Source organism: Balaenoptera physalus (genome assembly GCF_965194825.1).
Source record: "Balaenoptera physalus genome assembly, contig: HAP1_SCAFFOLD_1189, whole genome shotgun sequence".
Classification (NCBI taxonomy): Eukaryota; Metazoa; Chordata; class Mammalia; order Artiodactyla; family Balaenopteridae; genus Balaenoptera; species Balaenoptera physalus.
This window is the reverse complement of record NW_028125605.1, coordinates 95,155-117,283: the sequence shown is the minus strand read 5'-3', so window position 1 is coordinate 117,283 and position 22,129 is coordinate 95,155. Positions and strand designations below refer to the sequence as shown.

Sequence of the window (22,129 nt, the reverse complement as noted above, 5' to 3'; positions counted from 1 at the left end):
TAGAGCAATGGAAGTGTGTGTGTGTGTGTGTGTGTGTGTGTGTGTAGGGAGTTGTTATTAACACTTCTCTATGCGAATTATACATGTACATATAAGAATGTATTTCTGTGATAAGACAAGAACATCTAGAAAAGCATTTTAAAAAGTAGTTATCTTTGCAAAAGCTAAAAGTTCCTATAATTAAAAAGCAAGTCATCCAGCTCAGGTCACATACTCACAGTATCATCCAGTGGCATTTATATCAAAACTTGCTATTATAAGTTAGATTGTATTTGCTTTTGAATCTACTTGAATTATGCAGCCATTATTTGAGCTAAATTACAAAAATGTTAAATGTTTCTATTATCTAAATCACGATGAAACAGAAAGATATTTCAAAGTTTCTGATACAATTTTTTTTTCTTTTTTAAAGGGGAAGAGGAGGAAATGAGGAGTCTTTTGTTTTTTTTAATTGATTGATTGATTGATTGCTATGTTGGGTCTTCGTTTCTGTGCACGGGCTTTCTCTAGTTGCGGCAAGCGGGGGCCACTCTTCATCGCGGTGCGCGGGCCTCTCACTATCGTGGCCTCTCTCGTTGCGGAGCACAGGCTCCAGACGCGCAGGCTCAGTAGTTGTGGCTCACGGGCCTAGTTGCTCGGCAGCATGTGGGATCTTCCCAGACCAGGGCTCGAACCCGTGTCCCCTGCATTAGCAGGCAGATTCTCAACCACTGCGCCACCAGGGAAGCCCTCTGATACAATTTTAAGTGAAAATGGTGAGAAAGTGAAGCTGCCAGATGGCAAATATTTAATTTCTGCTCAGTTTTCTTCCATCACAAATACCCTGTGCTGGGCAGAGACTGAGGTCTAAATGGTCCTCATTCTTCACGCTCCTGGATTCACCCTCTTTGACACATAGCTTTTCAGCTCCTTTTACTGAAGAGGCAGAATCTGTTCTCCCGACCCTTGATCCCGAGTTAGGTTATGAGATTTACTTCGGTCAATGGAATGCCAGCTGATGTGACACACGAAGATCAGAACAGACTTGTATTTTTCTGCTTCTTCTCTTAGTTCTGTGCCACCGCGGTGAGAGGTGCCTGGGTTTGTTTGCTGAGCAATGATACACAAGTCCAGTCATCTCAGATGGGGCCATTCTCCATCAGCGGACAACAGCCTCCCCAAGGCAGGTGCGCAGGAGACCAGAACACCTGCTGAGCCAAGAGTGTGGTCTTGAGACCCCTGAGCTCAGTAAAGTGGTGTCTGCCACTGAGGTTTCTGGTTGATTCACAGCATTATTATGGCAGTAAATAACGGATATTGCTGCTTATGTTTTTTAACTCCCATTTTTCAGTTACATTTCTATTTGGAATAGTGTGGTAAAGTAGATGTCAATGGATTCAATGTTTTTCTAGAGTTTCTGTATTCCTTTTTAAAAACAGCTTTGAGATATAATTCACCTACTGTAGAATTCACCTACTTAAAGTGTCCAAATCAATTGTTTTTTTGTATATTCACAGAGTTGTGCATTCATCTCCACAATCTATTTTATCAATTTTATTGATAAAAAAAATTTTGGAAATTTTATCAATTTCCAAAAAAAGAAATCTTTCTTTTTCTAGCCTACAAGTCTCCCATCTCCCACAGCCCCAAGCAAACACTCATCTACTTTCTGTCTCTATAGGTTTGTCCTTTTTGACATTTCATATCAATGGGCTCATATAATATATGGTTCCTTATGACTAACTAATTTCACTCAGAGTATTTTCAAGATTCCTCTACATTGGAATACTTCATTCATCAGTACTTCAGCCTAAAAATATATCACTGGAATTATGGAATAAACTTAATCCTTAAGGGTGTATTTTTTTAATTAACCAGCACTATTACGAGTTCTCAGTCTTGTTTTCAATTTAAAAAGACTTTTAATGATAATCATTGAAATGCTTATGGTTGAATTTAGATTCAATTCTGTGCAATAAAATCAAATTGGTTATAACACAATAAAGGCCGTATATGAGAAGCCAATAGCTGATGTCATACTCTGTGCTTTTCCTCTAAGATCAAGAATAAGAGAAAGATGCCCACTCTCGCCACTTTTATTCAACATAGTATTAGAAGTCCTAGTCAGAGTAATTAGGCAAAAAAAAAAAAAAAGGAAATCAGCAGCACCCAGCTGGAAAGGAAGAAGTAAAATTGTCAATACTTGCAGATGACATGATATTATATATAGAAAACCCTAAAGACTCCACCAAAAAAACACTGTTAGAACTAATAAACAACTTTAGTAATATTGCAGAATACAAAATCAATATACAAAAATTGGTTGCATTTCTATATGCTAGTAATAAAGCAATACCACTCACAATTGCATCAAAAGAATAAAATACCTATGAATAAATTTAACCATGGAGGTGAAAGACCTGTACATTGAAAACTATAAGACACTGATGAAAGTAACTGAAGGAGACACAAATAAATGGAAAGATATTCTGTGGCTCAAAGATTAGAAGAGTTAATATTGTTAAACTGTCCATACTACCAGAAGCAATCTACAGATTCAATTCAATCCCTATCAAAATTCCAATGGCATTTTACACAGAAACAGAGCAAAAAAATCCTAAAATGTGTAAGGAACCACAAAACACCCTGAATAACCAAAGCAATCTTAAGAGAGAACAAAGCTGGAAGCATCATGCTTCCTGATTGTAAGTTATATTACAAAACTATGGTATGGTATTGGTATAAAAAGAGGCACATTGATGAATGGAGCAGAATAGAGAGCTCAGAAATAAACGCACACATATATGGTCACTTAATTTATGACAAAGGAGCCAAGAATATACAATGGGGAAAGGACAGTCTGTTCAACAAATGGTGTTGGCAAAACTGGACAGCCACATGCAAAAGAATAAAACTAGACTACTACCTTACACCATACAAAAATTAACTCAAAATGGAATAAAGACTTGAATTTAAGACCTGAAATCATAAAACTCCTAGAAGAAAACATATACGGTAAGCTCCTGGACATTGGTCATGGCCATGATTTTTTGGATATGACACCAAAAGCAAAGGCAATAAAAGTAAAAATAAACAAGTGAGACTACATCAAACTAAAAAGCTTTTGTACAGTAAAGGAAACCATCAACAAAATGAAAAGGCAACCAATTGAATGGGAGAAATATTTGCAAATCATGTATCTGATAATGGGCTAATATCTAATATATATAAAGATCTCGCACAACTCAATAGCAAACAAACAATCTAATTAAAAATGGGCAAAGGATCTGAATAGACATTTTTCCAAAGAACACATACAGTTGACCAACAGGTATAGGAAAAGATGTTCAACGTCACTAATCATCAGGGAAATGCAAATCGAAACCACAATGAGATATCACTTCACACCTGTTTGTATGATTATCATCAAAAGGTAAGAAATAACAAGTGTTGGCAAGGATGTGAAGAGAAGGAGACACTTGTGCACTCTTGGTGGGAATGTACATTGGTACAGACAGTATGGAAAATAGCATGGAGTTTCCTCAAAAGATCAAAACTGGGACTACCATATGATCCAGCAATTTCACTTCTGTGTATTTGTACAAAGAAAATGAAAACACTAACTCCAAAAGATATATGCACACCCATGTTTATTACAGAATTATTTACAATAGTTAAGACATGGGAACAACTTCAGTGTTCATTGATGGGTGAATGGATAAAAAAATGTGATACACACACTGGAATACTATTGAGCCATTAAGAAAAAGGAAATTGTGCCATTTGTGACAACATGGAGGGACTTCGAGAGCATTATGCTAAGTGAAATAAGTTAGAGAAAGATAACCTCTGGTCTCACTGATATGAGTAATCTTAAAAAGAAAAAAAAGGAGCTCATAAATACAGAGAACAGATAGTTGGTTGCCAGACTGGGGGGGTGGGGATGGGGGTGGGAAGTAGGTGACATGAGTGAAGGGGGTTCAAAAGGTACAAATTTCCAGTTATAAAATAAATAAGCCACAGGGATGTAATGTATAGCATGGTGAATATAGTTATTAATACTGTATTGCATATTTACAAGTTGCTGCAAGTAAATCTGAAAAGTTCTCATCACAAGAAGAAAGAAAAAAATCTGTGACTGTGTATGGTGATTGATGGTAACCAGACTTACTGTGATGTTCATTTTGCAGTACACACAAATGTCAAATCATTGAATTGTACACCTGAAACTAATATAGTGTTCTATGTCAATTATACCTCAATAGAAAAATTCTTAGGTCAAGATCAGATGTTGATTTTAATTTTAAATTAGAAAAGGACTTTTAAGGATGCACTCAACTCTGCCTCCCTCTTCCTACCCCAAAGGAGTAAAGAAAAATTGTGACCTTTTATGCCTTTCATAAAATTAGAAATTTTGTTTAAAGGGTATAATATATCTCAATTTAAAAAGTTTAAAAAAAAAAAGAATTTTTTTTCCTGGACACTCATGTAGTTGATTCTGTGAATTTATCCTTCTTTGTGATATGATAGAAGGAAGTTCTAGAATCTCCCTTTTCTCTCTATGTATGCACCTCAGCTGCTGCCATCAGTGGACATGTGTGCAAGATGCTATTGGAGACTGTGGTGCTTGAATTGGGTAGAATGCTGGACAGCTGACTCTGCACTTCATTTTAACGTTAAGCCTCTCTGATTCTACTTGTGCCAGAATGTCAGAAAAAGTGTGTTGTTTATGCACAATCCTGTGAAATGTTTATTAAGCACTTTTGGAAATACCATGCAGTATTGCTTTTATACTTCAAGTTCTTAGTTGTGGTTGTTCTATCTTAGATACCAGTGTTTGTTAGTCCCCAAAAGTCCTACTGGGTTGAAATGGGCTGAATTGGAAAGAAATAGTATAAGCAGATAAGGTAGGGGGTCTATGGAGAAAGAAAACCAGGCATGGCTTTCTGGACATAAGAGAACACCTATTAATTTAGTACAAGCCATTTTGTGATCTAAGCCTGGCCAGAGTGCTTGCCCTTGAACAGGTCTCAGTAATGAAGGATCTTAAGGGAAAACAAGAATGCTGACTGTTATCAGGCAAGAGAAGTAGCACTAGTAATAATGTATCAGTTGTAAAGACTTCCAGTTCTGTTTCCATGGTAAAGATTAGCCTGAAGCACTCAACCACCAGGTCAAACGGAACCTAAGGGATGATGGCGTTGACCTTTTCTGATCCTCCGGATTTCAATCAACTAAAGCCTGGGCTCTGCCTACCTCCCAAGCCCTTTCATGAATATACATGTACCCTTAGCTTAAAACTTCCCCAGTTTTGCTGTTTGGGGAGACACCGCTTTGGGAAAGATCCCTAGTGTTCTACTTACTTGCTGCAAGTAACAAATCCTTCCTTCTCTCACTCTTTGTCTTGGTTGTGTCTTTTGGCTCGACACCCACCAAGAGGCAAACTTAGTTTTTCGGATAACAATATGAGGCTGACTATTCTCTAGCTGAGATTTATGTAATTAGATGCATAATCCTTTGGTTGTTAAAACCAGGGCTTCCAAGGGCTAATTATAGGGAACATAGCTCATCAGAGATAACCTGCGAAGACACCGTGCAGTGTGTTTTTTATCACACATGTGACAATTCTTCTCCCTGCAGTCTGTCTCTCCATAATTGTTCTTCAGGATTTGTTGCCTGGGGGCTTATGGGAAAAATGACTCCTAATAGAAATACTATTCTATTTTATTCACAGTATTCTTTCAGAGGATTTAATGATACATCTGTTCCCATTACAAGAGGAAAGTTAAATGTATTCCCAGATTTAGATAAAACACGCAGAAATAATTTACAGGGAGAAAACTGCTGAATAAAGAAGAAAAATGAATGGAGTCATGTTTTGATCTATGGAGAGCATTGAGAAAGGATTTCATTCGGGTGGGGTGAGTTGATCCTTCCTCTTCTCGGTAGGGAATCCTGAGTGCACAGACTGCTCCCAGGTGAGCAGGAAAACAGAAGACTTTGGTCAGGAAATGCCAAGGGTGTAGTTTCACTTAGAATATACTTTCCTAGGCAGCCTGTCTGCACTTACACATATGAGGGTCCACACACTTCTGAACATCGGAAGTTGATTTCTTGTCTTTTATTTGTGACGTGTGCTGATTTCAAGTTCTCTTTTGTGTTTGGTGTGAACTCTGCAGACACATACATATATGCGCATGCGTGATTTGTGGGGTTTGAATCATCACTTAGAGAAATGTGCAAGATTAGATCTACACATTTTCTTCACCTTTGCTTTGTTTTGATTTTTTAAAATTTAATTTAATTTTATATTGGAGTATAGCTGATTTACAATATTGTGTTAGTTTCAGTTGTACAGCAAAGTGATTCAGTTATACATATACATGTGTCCATTCTTTTACAGATTCTTTTCCCATATAGATTATGACAGAATGTTGAGTAGAGTTCCCTGTGCTATTCAGTAGGTCCTTGTTGATTATCTGTCATCTTTCTTACATAAAAGAGCAAAGGGCTGTGGAAACAGGTCACAGAATGCAGCGGACTGCCCCTGACCTGCAGGGATTTAGCTTGGAGGCCTTGGCGGTCCCGTTAGGCATCCTTTCTCCTCTGAGCCTGGAGCTCTAGCATCAGCCTACCTGATCCAGCGCCCTGTGGATGAGCATGGTGTTAAGTACTTGACATTCATTTTCTCCTGTAACCCTTGGATCAGTTGTCTGCTGGTAAGACTTCTATTATCTTATGAAACAGACAACGAAGCTGAGGATCACAGATGCTGAGCAGCTGCCGGGGGTCTCACGGGTGGGTACCAACTCCCAGGGCAGCTCTGGGGCTGGTACGTGGAATGCTCAGCAGTTTCCATCCCTTTGTGGGGGTTTCAGACCTGTAATTTCATAATGGCTCTATGACTGGCTATCATCACCATTCTACACACAAGAAAAGTGAAGCACAAAGCCACGAAGTCTCCAGCGAAAGAAGGCAGCTGGAAAGGGGTAAAACCAGGAGTCGCATCAGCTGTCTGCTAGCAAGTCCCTGCTTTGGGCCCTGCTTTGCCTGGTCTCTTCAAGCCTCCTCACCTGGGGCTGCCCTTGTCTTGGAAGATCATGTAACAGCCCCAGTGCTGTCCAGTGGTCAATGCTGTGCACCGCACAAGGACATCTGCCTGCAAATCTCAATCCCTCGTGGGCTGTTTCATCTCTGACTTGGAAAATCCATCCTGAATGTCTGCTCAAGTAATTTACCAGCATTGCCCTTTTTGGTTTTAATTGACATCAATTATTGAGGCGCCTTCTAACCCATTTTAAATGGATTTCCCATGAACAACTGAATAGAGTTTTCGCAGGTGACAACTTTTCTGTTTCAGAGACCTGAGGGCCAGTGAGAAGGGGTTTCAGAGCTCAGCTGACCTGGTCCAAGTCTGGCTTGCTTTGTGACACATCCATTAAACTCTCTGAGGTTAGTCTGTCTATCCATTAAATTGGCATAGTAACATTTACTTCAAAGGAATGCTGTGACCATTTATTTAGATTACACACACACACACACACAGACACACACACACAGACTGTCTGTTGTATAGGCTTTAACAAATATTAGACACTTAATGTAAATCATTAATTTATATTTGCTTTATAAATTAGAAATACCATATTCAGGTTCTGGGACATGTATTAGGCACTAGGAAAATGTCTGACTAATAAATGAAGGTCACTCTACCGCTTGTGGCTTTTTTCAAGGTTCTAAATGCACCCTCCGAGCAAGCTTTGCTCAGTGTTTCCCAGGACTGCTGATTGATGGGGTGGGTGGGAAGAGTTCCTGATTCCCAGGGGCCCTGAGTAGGAGTGGAGAAAGCTGGAAAGTTGGGATCAGAATCTACATATTTGGGTCAAATTCTACTTGTAAATTCTGTGGCCTTGCCAAGCTATTTACATTTTCTATTCCTGTTTTTGTTTCTTACCCAGGTTGCAGAATAGAAATAATAAAAACAGCTTTTCTGCTTTGTTCTCAGGCATATAATGCCCTACTCAAGGTTAAAGTTACTTTCATATTCTGATCACTTTGGATGGTGCAAGAATGCCTGGACACTGTTCCTAAGTCTCAGCACATTTGTCATGAGTCTGGTCACAGTTTTAGGAGAGTATTGATCCTAGTGATGCCATGCTCATCCCTCCTTCATTTACATCTGCTGGCGGCCTCTTTAGGAAGTAGAGGAGGCCATGTGACTTACCTCAAGGTCATGGATCTTGAAATCCTTCTTCCTCCATGGGCCATCAGGCCTCTATCTGTATACTCGGAAACAATTTATCTATTTATCTGCCTATCTATCTATCCATTTATTTATCTATCCATTTATTTATTTATTTAAGATGCCTTTTATATTCCATCATTTTTCAATATGAACTTTTGGGTAACTGTATTAAAGAATTTGAATGGAAAGGAATACACATACAGTATATAGAAGTTGATTCAAAACTCTTCATTCTTCAATTAAGTGTATTCAGTTTACCTACTTAACATCAGGTCACTTCCCTGATGATATTTGGAGTAAGATTCCTTCTCCCAGGATGCCAGTTTTTAGTTTTATATATCTGCTGACCACAATTCTCAAATCTCCAAGTAGGAATATACATAATGAAATGCTGACATTATAGTAGAAGTCGGGTCGGTGTTTTAATTAATTATTTTTTAATTTTAATTTTTTCCAGCTTTATTGAGATGTATTTTGACACATAACACTGTATATATAACCGTATATATTTCGAAATGATTACCATAATAAGGTTCTTTAGGTTTTTATTTTTAAATATGAATCATTAAATGAGTTGAGAAAACAAAAGCAGTCTTTTTTACAACAGTTCTCAGTACATGTAAATATTTTCTTCAAACCGGGTTAGTTACTTGTCCTAACTTCTTTTCAACCAAAAAAAAAGAAACTCACATTTTTCCTAGCATCGGTGTTAATGCTCAAGCATCATCAGCGTGGTGAAGCTCGGTCTCAGACTGAAGTCCACTGACCTGCTCAGCTGTTCAGAGTGGGAAACCTGCCGGTGAAGGAGCTAGGACCGCGGATTCGGATTCGGATTCGGAGCGAGCGCAGGTTGAAGACCTTCACCGACTTGACTCGCACTTCCTCCCGCCACCGTCAGGAGCGCCCGGGACGCGTGGAGCTCGCAGCGCGGAGGGAGCGGGTGGGGGTGGGGTGGGGGTGTGGCTGCAGGTTGGGGCTCCCGCCCCGCCGGCTGCGCGGGTTCGCCGAGCCCGGAGGAGGGAGCGCTAGCTACCCCGAGCGGGAGGGAGCTTGCAGACTCCGGCTCAGAGCAGCTGTCTGGACACCTTGGGTTTTGGGGTGGGGAGCCCCGGCGACTGTGAACATGGACTCCGCCGCGGGAGCCTGTCTCAGGATGCTGTTTCTTTTGTCTGCCCAGCCCTGGAGTACATTAGCAGCAGGGAATACTTGTGAGTACAGCAAATCTTTTAAAACTTATACTGGCAACTGAGAATTCGTGTTTTTTTTTAAAAAAATTGAATTTTACAAATGGAATCACTGGTCTGCCTCTGAAAATGAGGCATTTAAAAAACATCGCAAAGTCCCAACGCTTGGATAGGATGGTTTACAATGGTTTTTCCACTTGTCAAGTCTGTAATACACAAAGCCTGTTTTGACTTGTCTGTGAGGTGAATTTTGTCTGTGTGCTGTTGTTTTGAATATTCATTGAGAAAGCTCAAGTTCTAGTAAAACCTAAAATTAGCATGAGAATATTGAGGTGGAGAGAGACCAGAGAGAGAGAATAGCAGGAGATGAGGAGAGAAGAGCATGCCAATATGTCATTTATTTCTTTTTACTATGAATACATTTTGCAGGATTTATGTCAGAAAGGAAATCGTTGGCCGACCTGGCCGGGTCCTGCATTAGCGTAGATGTTTGCAGTTGGCGCCCTGCGGAATCGGGTACCAAGAACTGGGGCGCTGCAGCGGCGGGCAGGTTCCGCAGCAGAGCCCAGGCGGCAAACCTGGTTAGTCCCGAGAATTACGAGAAGGATAGACCCCTCAGAATTAGAAGGCTTTTGCTTAAAGGAAAAACATAACCTGCCATTCAGGTTCATTTGCAAGTGCACATGCTCGTATATTGTGATGTGCTGTGTTTCTCATTTTGTTGGTTCAGTGAAGATGTATTAACCTCTCAGTTCTGGACTGGCAATGTGAGTCTGATCTAAAGATGCTAGCCAAATTGATTCAGCCGACCTCAAGGCATTTTAATCTGGAAATCGGAAAAAGTTTTCGAAGTGTTATTCAGATTGAAATCTCCATCATAGGGCTTTTCTTTCCTTGAGGGATTGGAAGAAAGCCCCGTTAATCTTACATCCACACCCCATCCCCCTCAAAAAATTTTTTAAATCAGGTTGTAGGGAGTAAGGCAAGCTATTATGCATTTCAAGAAAGTGCTAGTAGGCATGTTAGAAACCGACCTTGCTGCTGGGTATCCAGTTTTATCTGGGGGTGGGGTGGGCTGGGGAACTCCGCCCTTACCAGGAAGTTTGTGCTAAAGTGAAAAGCATATTGTACAAAGAGTTACCCTTCCAGCATTCATCCATATATGCCCCGAGGCTGTGATAAGTTTGTGTTGTCATCATTTAGTATCAGCTGATTTAATGCCATATTATATGAGTCACTCCTGAAAATGAGCCTTAGTCTCCTTTAAGAAAATACTGCCCCGTGTTTCAGACAGAATTTTAATTTAGCTTTGGGCACAATTTCTATGAATTAATTAAAATGGAGGCATTTACATGAAATCCTTAGGTCCTGCGGTAAAGCATTTATCACTTTGCTAAGACATTTAAAATGTAGTACTAAATGATTTGCTAGTATAAAAGAATTGTAGAATAATTTAACATAGTACACTGAGGTGCAATTAAAAAGTCACCAGAGGTCACTCTTACTTAAAGGAAACATGGCTTCAAAAATCCTTCCCTTATAAGAGAAGCAGAGTGCTGTGCTGCCTTTCTTGTCTCCTTAGTTGTGATTACAGGACATTGCAAGATCAGTTATTTTGATATTTCTTTATTTTCTGTTTGTATTTTATTCCCTGAAATCCGCAGAGGTATCATGTTCTTCATACTGAGCATCTTTTTTAAGAGTCACATGCTCTGAGGTGCTCCATGTCTGAATATCCAGGCAGATAGCCTTTTCTGAATTGAATATATCTCTAAGCTCAGTTCGTCTGGGTCTCTGGCTGACTCTTCAAATGTCAATGCTAGTTTTCACTTTTCAGCCTCTGTTTTATTTAGATGTGTTTAGTACTCTGATTAAAAGTTCAGTAAGTTAAAAGTACCTATGTAAATTTGCATGGCTAAGAACATTTTAGATACTATAGAGTCCTTGATCACTGCAAAGATGGCTACTATAGTTGTTCAAGTGTCAAGTATATATTTAAATGTCTTTGCAGACTTAAAGATTCATAGAGGGTACACAAACTGTGTTTGATAATTGCTTGCTAATCTCATTTGACGGTATCCTTTGTAGCAGTAGAAGTAATGGTGAATGAATCTTATTATAGTCTAGATTAGCTAATTTGACCAATTGGATTTTTCCTTAACTCTCGAATATTTGGGAGGTGTTTGTTTGTATGTGTAGATGTATATACAAGCAAGGTATTTCAAACCCATATTTGAAATTTGTTACTACATAAATCAAGGTAGAGGGTTCTTTTAGTCCTGTCCCATCATTTGAGAAATTCTAAAGAGGAGTTTGCCAGCAGGATGGGATTTAGGCTACCAACAAGAAATCACGAACACCAGCATTTGCTCAAGTCTTTTGATCGCTAACCTTTTATTCCTAAGAAGTGTTTTAAGAACTCAAGTAATCTTTTCAGACAAGACTTTAAAACTAACAAAAATGAAATATTCTTAAGCCCTGATAAAATAATGAGAACTGTATGTAAATTTTTAAAAAGGTAAAGATCTTCTCCCCAAAAGGATACAGTGACATTTTTCCTCTCTTTACAACTGGTTCTCAGTAGTAAATTAGTCAGACGGGGCGGGGGGGTGGGGGTGAGGTCAACCTGGGTGAGGTTCTGGCATAAGACATACTCTCATACAGGACTTGGTTGAAACATTTGACATCTCAGAAATTATCCATGTTTTGACACGAATCTTTATAATTAATGGGAAATTTTAAATCAGGAGGAGTCTACACAGAGCGAGAGTAATGTTTCTAAATAGCCAAAAACATGGGCTTTTTTTTTTTTTCTCTTATTCTCTGTCTTTTTGAAGATAAAACAAGTTGAATGGACAGCATCCTCTAGGACCTGATATTTAAAAATTGTGCATCTCTACTTGGTCTGCCTTCTAGAACTCTTTGTATTTACTCAAGATTTAAGTGTTATTCTAATGGAGTTATCCTCTTAAATGGAATGCAAGAGGAAAGTTAGAATATAGATTCCAAGTTAGAGCCCTGTTTTCCAGAAGTTGTTGTGCAGACAGTGGTTGGTTTGCTCACTTCCTACCATGAGCCACAAGTGGAAGAGGGCAGTAGCTCTCTGTTTTAGGATTATCCCTGTGAATCTACTATTTGTTTATGAACTTTCAGATCTTTTGGGGGGGGGGGGAGGAAGAAGAGATATAATCTGAATAAGAAAATCTCAGTATTTTGATTGCATATTTAGTATTGTAAATCTGTCTCCTGGATCGCATGTCACTTTGAGGAGTAATGTTCACTCTTTCCCGATTAAGGAACAACACAATTGGAAGTTAATTTACAGCTGAATTATTTTCCCCATATAAGTAAAGTGCCAGCTATAGCTAGTAGCTGCTGTCCTCCCTAACTCTACTCCCCAGTGAAAAGAAAAAGGACTGAAGTCTCTGAAAAGGACTGAAGCCAGTGTTAGACATTTCAGCCGCTGTTGATGGTGATTATTTGACGTAAGTGATGATATTTGTAGACCCAGAGGTTCAATTTAGTGAGTGTTACACACTCATCCGCACCTTGTTAAATCTCAGTACTTGTAATTTTCTCTAGAAGTCTTCTTTTGTTTCCTTCCCCTGTCAAAAGTGCCCTTCTTGTTGTGAGAAGAAAAGATGTATTTCTGGCCCACTACAGGTGGGGCACACAACTTGAATCACTGTTCTAGGAGTGGTAATCAGGATTTGTTTTTATCCAACAATGTCTCCTCCCTGTTATGTCCTGCATATGTATGAGAGGTCTCTGCCCTTGGTTGGGGGAGCAGATCAAGCCCATTTTGTTGGCCAGCATGGGAGACAAACATCATGTGCTCTTCATGTAATACCTAGTGCTTGATCTAGGCAAATATATTAGCACCTCAATTTGAAGATTTGTATCAGATTTGAATCCTTTCTTCACTGGAGCAATGGCTCCTTATGTGCTAAAGTGTTACTGTATCATCTTTAATGAAAGTTTATTAATATGATCCTCTAATAGATAGTATCACACAATATTATTCTTTTAAAATAAAAATAACATACATCGTATAATAGTGAGACACTTGTATAAATTATCCTAACCCAATAACATGATTAACCTTAAGAATTTGGTATAAAAATACATGAATTGCAGAATGGAGGAACTGAACATAATGCTACAACTGCTAAGAAGTATAAAATCGTGAGAATTGATTTAAGTGAATGTCTAATAGTGTGTTTATCAAATGTCTCTTCTCAAGGGTATTGTTTGTCAGAACTCCTGTTATTTCAATGGGCACAGATTCTTTGTAATTATTTGCTAAGTGTCATCAACATATTCTATTGCTATGTGAGCACAGTCAATCTCAAGTAATGCCATGTGTGCTAAGACAATACAGTCCATAAAGAAGTTTTCACCTTGGGTAATATGGACTAAAATCCTGCTGCTGTTTTAATTGGTGCAGGCTTCTTTTTGTCTCAATAGTGTGCTTAGTGGTTTTCTAGAGTGAGTCGAATCCTCCAAGTTAATCAGGATTATCCCTGTGAATCTACTGTTTCTTTATGAAGTTTCAGATCTTTGGGGAGGAAGAAGAGATATAATCTGAATAAGAAAATGTCAGTATTTTGGTTGATATTTAGATTGAATTACTTATGTCTACCTATTTCTGAAAGGCATTAGACCATATGTAATATGTTCCTTGGTTTAGGGAGGGAGCCTATCAGAGGATGTGCCCCTGGAGCAGGTGAATGGGGAATCCATTCGTGATTCAGTGAAACAGGTTGGGGAAAATGAGCATAGAATATGGAGAGAGGTATTTAGTAAGCACTGGAGCTTGGACTTGTTGGAAAGAGTCTTCAACAAACTGGTAAACGGACCGTTTTTTAAAAAAAATCATATTTGAATAAACTTCCCAGAAATACTGAGGTCAGAATATTTTTGAAAACTTCGGGAAAACAACAACATTTTTTTCTCCAAAAAAACTTACAAAGTCCATGTGACTATCAACACAGAGTGACAGGCAAGGCTAGAGCTGTGAGGGTCCTGAAGCTTATGCAACTGGGGGAGACTCTTTAAGCAAACAAACAAACAAAATGACCCTAAAGACACATTATCAGTGACCCTCCCACGCCTGAAAGCCTGTTCTGGGGAGAAGACTGGAGCTCAAGAATGTCTGCTCCTTTGAGTTGATTTGGAAAAACAACCCCAAATCATTCAAGAGTACTAAATAAAGGACATATTCACTGACAAAAATCTCAATTAACTGAGCAAATTTGAATTTGAATTTTTCCCTTTAAATCAAAATCAGAATTTGAATATAAAAGTATACTTATAAAAGTATAAAAGAGTTCAAACAATTTGGAATGAATAGATCCAGGGTTTACCTGCAATTCTAATTCTAATCCTGAAAAACAAATATGAAATTAACCTCTGGATCTTCTCCCCACTTAACTTTTCAGAGCCTTTAAAGGCTTGGCTTCAACATACAAAGTTCTTCAGAGTAACTTCCAAAGTGTCCCCACTCAATCTGCCTACCTGGGGCCCGTTGCGGTGCTGATTGCTATAGGCTCTGTTGCATCATATTGAATAACTTTTAAAAACGGAATTATTTATGTCTACCTATTTCTGAGAGGCAGGAAACCATATGTAATACGTTCCTTCAAAATATCATACATGTTTTTTCCAGTTTGAGTTCTATGGCATAAGGTTAAAATCTGTGTGCTAATTAAAGTTATACACAACTTGTAAATACTGTAAAAACTAACACAACATTGTAAATCAACTATACTCCAATGTAAAATAAAAAGTTAAAAAAAGAGAGGGTATGATAGAGTGACCTTTTGACATTATGCAGGAACATTGTTTAATAGGCCCACATGATTGTTTAATTACCTAGAAGAATGCACCCATGTCTGACTTGGTCATTTACTATTTGATTGGAGTTTAGAAGCTGAAATTGATGATTTTTTTTTTTTTTCAGGTACATATGGTAACTACAAAGGTTTTATTGCCCTGTAGGACATTGATCAGTTTTTTTGTAACCTAGCAATCTCATTCTAATGTTCTTCTATAAATGCCTGTAAATTCCTAGTTTCTCAAAATGCTCTTTTACTGGATTAGTCATTAATGAGTTTATGATTCTTTGGCATGCATTTGTTCTATATTTGTACGTGTTGTGTTTTTAACTTTTTGAAAACAATGCTTTGACATAGAGATTGCACATGTCTGGTAGGTGTACACATAACCTTGTGTGATAATACATGTGCTTAGTTTGAGTGTTGCTTTACAATAAATTTCCTTTCTGGTTCATTAGAAACTTTACTTTTCAATAATAATATAGGGAGTCTGGCTCACAATAAAAAATAAAAATATTCTCCTTAGTTTCCAGGTAATGGGTATTTTCAGTGTACTGATTTGAAATAGAATTGAAACATAAAGTACTTGAAATTTTGAGTAGTTTAAAGTTAGAAACTATATAATTTTTATTTAAATATATGCCCATTTAATGGACCAGTTTAAAAAAAAACCTCCCTCCAAGGCTGTTAATCACAAATGAAAAAATGATATATTTTATCTAGGCTATGGCTTTTATTAAGTTTTTACTCGGTAGTACATCAGGAAAAGATACTCATGGAGGATGTGCTAGTTATAGCTAACTCATGGAGAGAAACTTGAAAAAAGTTTGTTTTTTAAACTGGCAAATATGATACTTTCGGATGAGTCATTTTAGGGCTATGGTAAATGGTGTATCGGATATTTAAATGTATGTGTTCCTAAGTTGTATCACCTGTGGTTCCATCTCTGGCCTTAGTGGCTGTCACCTGTGGAGAAGGCATTTTTATGCCACGTGTTCACTGGACCACTGTGGGAGGAAGGGGCTGGTGAACCTTGTTTGGAATCAGTGGCAGTTTCGATAACCTCAGAAGCCACTTAACGCTGTGGCGTAGACCTAGGGTCCCCACATGCTCGTTTCAGTAGCATCTCATTACTTGGGGTGTTCGAGACCCAACAGAGGGTTTCTCTGGAGCTTAGGAGCAAGCAGTGACATTGCTGCTTGGATGATGCAGGAGCGACCTGCTGCCTTGAGACATAAGACCAGGTGCCACCTGCAGTTCTCAAGGTTGTAATTAGTTTTTATTTTAACATTTATAAATCCTCAGGCAGCCAAAGAGCTTGATAAAGTTAAGCTAAATACACTCTTCCTCGGAGTGGTGAATTGGTGGGAGAAGTGGCAGAATGAACCATGTGTGTGTACGTATGTTTGTGTGTCTTAAGGGAGGCTGGTTGGGTAGAGAGACCTGCCGAAGGAATTAAAAACCACTGTCAATAGTTGTAAGAGAGGCACAGATTGGATTAGGTGACAATCCAGTTACGTGGGATTGAGCTATTTCTTACTTGTTACCATGCAGAACGGATATTCTCCACTTTGGATTTCTGAGCATGTGAGTAATCAGGAAATACAAAGACATCTGCCCTGACCCAGTTGAACCCCAGTTGAAACTATTGCCTTCACGTGTCGGAGGTGTTTTGTGTTCTAGGATATTGCTATGCAGCCACCGTTAGAACCAGCAGCACTTAACCTGCCTCTGAGGCCTTCCCAGGTCCTGCTTCCTGTTAATACAGTTCTAAGGAATGGCTGGTAGGATTTTGATTTAAAGGCGAGTAGATATAATAAAGGGAATCTGATTAGCATGCGAAAATAATTCAGTAATTTGATTCAGGTCAAAGAAAGTAATTTTAATATAAACTTCTATTATGGAAGAAAATATTTTAAGAACTGTTAACTATTTTAATGTCTCAGATTTGGCTGATGTAAGAAAAATAATACGTTTCTATAGACATCTGTTCAAATGTTTGGAGATTATCAAAATTAAGGATTTGTCATATAGCTTTACGTTTGCTGTGTCTTTGATGATTAGAAACTTGAGAATAAGGACATTGCTATACACTAAAAGTATAATAATACAACATAAAAAGAAAAATATAGCTGTGTAATATCATCAAGCTGGCTAGCTGCTGTGTGTCTGTGATTCTTAGGCTTCTCTGCAACGTTGTGTTAATTCATGGAAGTTTTCTTTTTTTAATTAATTAATTAATTAATTAATTTTTGGCTGAGTTGGGTCTTCATTGCGGCACTGAGGCTACGGGCTTTCTCTAGTTGCGACCAGCGTGGGTTACTCTTTGTTGTGGTGCGCGGACTTCTCATTGAGGTGCCTTCTCTTGTTTCGGAGCGTGGGCTCTAGGCGCAAGGGCTTCAGTAGTTGTGGTGCGTGGGCTTAGTTGCTCCACGGCACGTGGGACCTTCCTGGACTAGGGATCGAACCCGTGTTCCCTGTATTGGCAGGCGGACTCTTAACCACTACTCCACCAGGGAAGTCTCGATTCACGGAAGTTCTGATAAGAAAACCTGTGAGCCTTGACATTTCAGAGCACATCCTTTTCTATGGTGTGAACCATGCCGTCATTGCGAGGGGTTAAAAAAATTGGGGGACTGAAAGAGGATATGTTGACTAGAGTTTAGTTAAGGTACGTATAAGAGAGTTTAAGGGAGCAAACGCCAAATTACTCTTTGCTTTCTTAAAGTGACAAGGAACATTTCTGAAAACTATTTTTTCTGGCATAGAACACAGTAGAATTGACAGATCTCAGAGTCAATTACCTATTAGAGGTAAGTCAAATGATCTATTTTGAACTATGGTACAAGGTTAACAAACATAATATTGATTTTCCAGTTTATAAGAATAAACTTTGGATCATAATTATTTACTATTCTTTTGTCATGATGAACTACTGATCTATTTTAAGAAACCTGAAAACCTGATCTTTGGGAGATTTGCATCGCTATGGACTGATTTCACTTGTTCTTCTTGTAAGTGATAGGATTCATTTGTTGGAAGATAGGCTGCATGCTTGCCTAGGGAAAGTTCCTTTTCCTCATGAATATTGCTGCAAGGTGAAGCAAGAGTGGGGAGATACATCCTGCAGGCTATTGCGCATTTGAGCATGAAAAGGACATATGTTGTATCTTAATCTCCATCCCAGTTCCCTAGGGATGAGACTGGCTTACCCACCCTCCCAAGGCCTCCTTCCCAACCCCCAGCATCAACATGCCCAGAGCCTTCACGAGCATCTTCTTCCATTTTCTTAGATGGAGGTGATGCCGAATGACTTCCTGGGTTGACTTGCGTGGATTTTGGCCAGCCAAAGAGGTGTCCTTCCTCCTTCACTACTTCCTGTGGGATCCATCCCCCTGAGGTCTTCCACTGTTATTCCATTTCCCAGGTGTAAGAGGGACTGAAGTGGGAGGATGGCAGTGAGAATGAAAAAGTGACACTGCACACAAAGAACACTTTCAGGACTTAATGGTTGTTTGATTCTATGTGGAGTAATAAGAAATGGGAGTGTGAAGGACTGGGGTATTGGCAAGTGACTTAAACAAAACGGGGAATTGTTGGTTCACATCATTGCATTTCAGGCAAGGTTAGATCCAGATGAGGCTGTGCCATCAGGATCAGCCTCTCTTCATGTTTCCGCTCTGTCTTCCCAGTGTCAGCTTGATGCTCAGGCAGGAATCTGCTTGGTAGCTCCATGTCCAAGGTCGACCTTCCTAATCACAGTGATAGAGAGAATGCTTTCCTCTATTTGGACTTTGGTCCTTATTACCCTGAAGCACTAAGCATGTATTTATTTGTTTATTCCCTCAGCTCAAGCTCCAAGAAAGCAGAGACTTCCTCTTTCTTTTTTGTTGTTATTCCTACTTCCTAATCCCCAGAGCACAGGGATGGTCCTGGAAGACAGTGGGTTCTCAATACATATTTGTTGGATAAGTAAAAAGGTGAATGATTCTCTTTCCCCAAACATCCAGCAAGATCCCCAGATCTGACTTCCACTGTTTTGTCTGTGTTGTGACTGCTCTTATCCAGCTACTGTGACAGGAAAGGTTGGCCCTCATGACCAGTGGTGGAGCCAGGAAGTGACTGCAACTTGATCCTTGACCAGGTGCTTTGACTGCATCACTTTGACAAGAAAGCAAAATGCACAATCCATTTAGGTAATTAGTTTAACATCTATTATGAAAAGCACTAGCTTTCAGGCTCTTACTGGCTTCATAGAACAGATGCTTGGTTACATGTCTCCCTCCTTAATCAGATTTTAAACTTCCTGAAAACAGAATCACGCTTCTTTGTTCCTGCAGTGCTTTGCTGATGGTACTCAGTAAGTACCAAATAAATGGAGAAATTAATATATTTTAAATATGCTACCTTGAAAGTATATAGAATATCTGCAGAATCCCCCCGTGTATTTTATAATCATTTTTTAGGTGGCCTAATAAAAATGAATTTTTATGTGACTATCCCTGAGCTCTCTACTAGCCAACTGATTTGTTCATGGAAGGATCCATTGGCTGATTTTGAGTGTTTTGTTTTCTTCCAGTAGGAAAATGCCTGACATAACTTCTGACCCAAGGCTTTGATAAAAAGCATGGTGCCTGTTCTAAAAGTTGCTGGGAAGCCCTGAGGGAGAGCTTGAAAAGGCCAGGTGTCAGGGGAACTACCAAAGACCAACAAGCAGCAAAGAGGAGGCCTTCTGGCAGGTATTATTAGGCAAGATGACTATTATCTAGGGAGATCTTGATCAAGTCTGATCTCAGCAAGGCTCCATATTCAGGAGGAGCCTGAAACAGAGGTGCCTGGGGGCAGTGTGTAATTGGCATTCTCCACAAGCCTGGTTCATAGTGTCTACCTGATACTTGAAGCAGCATCTAATCCAGGTGGGAAAGGCTCACTGCACATCAGGGCAGAGGGCCTGCAGGTGCACAGGTGGCCATTGCACTTCAGAGTAGGTGTCCAGTTGTCTCCTTGACACCCATGAGGCTAAATTCATTTGGGTCACAGCTGCCTCTGGGAGTGAGAACCATGGACTCTGTGTCCAGTAACCTGCAACATCAAGTGGAAGCTCCCATTGTGCTTGCAGACTTGACCCCCTGGTCTAGGGTGAGGAATTTCTGAGTCTGTTTATGGCTGGCCATTACTGTCAACAAAACCTGTTACTATCTTTGAGAAGTTTTATGACTAGCTAGCTCAAAGGCATGACAAAATGCACATGCTATCACTTAAAGACTACCTCTATTTTCAAACAAAGATTGTTCGTATTTTCAGAATTACATAGAAGGGCACAGTGGAGGTATATAAATGAAGATGATTCCAGCAGCACTCCTTCAAACAGCATAAAACTATAAAATTCAACAAGATGTACTAACATAATGAGTCACACTTTCAGATAGGCAGTGGAATGGAGTGGTTATGAAAGGAATGTTTGGATTAGGTTTCTGCTTCCACTGATGAATGCCAGCTGTGTGACCCTGGGTAATTTGCTTATCCTTTCTGTGTCTCAGCTTCCTTGTCTCCAAAAATATAAGTAATAATTATAACCCATCTCATAGACTTGTTATGAAGATTAAATTAATTAATATATATAAATAATGCCTGGAACATAGTAAGTCCTCAGTGAATTTTATCCATTACTATTGCTCCTGTTGATCTCAAGTGTAAAATCAGAAATGTGACTTTGGTCCATGATTTTGGGTAGAATAATTAGATAAGCAATTTTAGGGAAAGGCATTTATACTGGGTATTTCCATTATTCAAAGTATTATCACTAATACTGCAAGATTAAGACAATATTACAAAAGAAGACTATTTAAAAATAAGTTTATGTCATAGAATTAGAAACTCTAACAGTACATTGATATGTTTCAGCTTTCTGTAATATTATATCTCTCTAAGCAATAAAGCTTTTCAGATTAAGCTATTTGGATTAAATTGTCACTAGCAACTTTGACTTCTTTCGGTTTTATATATTTTTCCGTTAGCTGAAAAGGACTCCCCAGATTAAGACAGTATGCTGCTGAAACATATACTGCTTGTTATCTGGCTGTTTTTTATGAAGTCTTCTAAGACATATAGTATCTGACCATCAATATGGGTTGTTTGACATTTATGATAGTGAAATGAGTGTTAGTGTCCAAGTCAAATATATTTTGTATGCTTTGGAATGTCATCTCACTTAGAATGGGTATGAAAACTTTGGTGTGGATCCTTGGAAAGAGAGCATTACTGTTTGATTGTGAAAGGTTAGGTTTAGCCCCATCTCTTGAATTTTCTCATGTCCCCTTTTCTTCAGTCATCCCATCACTGACTTATTCAAACCCTCTAAATCTCTGGCATTTACTATTGTTGTCTTCATGATTTTCCTGTCTCTACCTCACCTCCTTCTGATCCATTTGCTATCCTGCTGCCAGAATAATCTTTCTAAAGACCACTTACCTGATGATCTTGCTTTTCTGGGTAAAGATTTTCGAATCTTCCCTCACATCACACACACACACACACACACACACACACACACATTTATTCCTTGAAAGGTCCCTTCCCTTCACTTCCTGTTCCTAGTCCCTCCTTTAACTGACCCTAAACTACAACCACCACCTAGCTACACTGGCATTCTTCCATCAGGACTTTCAGTTACCCCTCCCTCTACTTCTGGCACTTTCTCTCCATGTCTTGTCTTCCTGTTGAATATAGTCATCTAGGCTCTTACAGATCCATTTCCAGGAAACATATGCTCACAATAAAAATAAAAACATAAAATGCAAGAGGAAGAATCATCAGAAATAATAAACTACAGAATTAGACCAAAATAAATGTATATATTGAAATAGATTTAGGATATAAAATTT

At 39.0% G+C, this 22,129-nt stretch overlaps 1 long non-coding RNA gene across 1 annotated transcript in view; it reads left to right on the top strand.

Moving 5' to 3' along the window:
• The first annotated feature begins 931 nt into the window (after positions 1-931).
• Positions 932-22,129, top strand: part of LOC309653800 — a 58,399-nt gene continuing 37,201 nt past the window's right edge. The window contains exons 1-2 of the long non-coding RNA XR_014259515.1: positions 932-1,166; positions 7,340-7,431. This is a non-coding gene — a long non-coding RNA (uncharacterized lncRNA). The remainder of the gene's footprint in view (positions 1,167-7,339; positions 7,432-22,129) is intronic.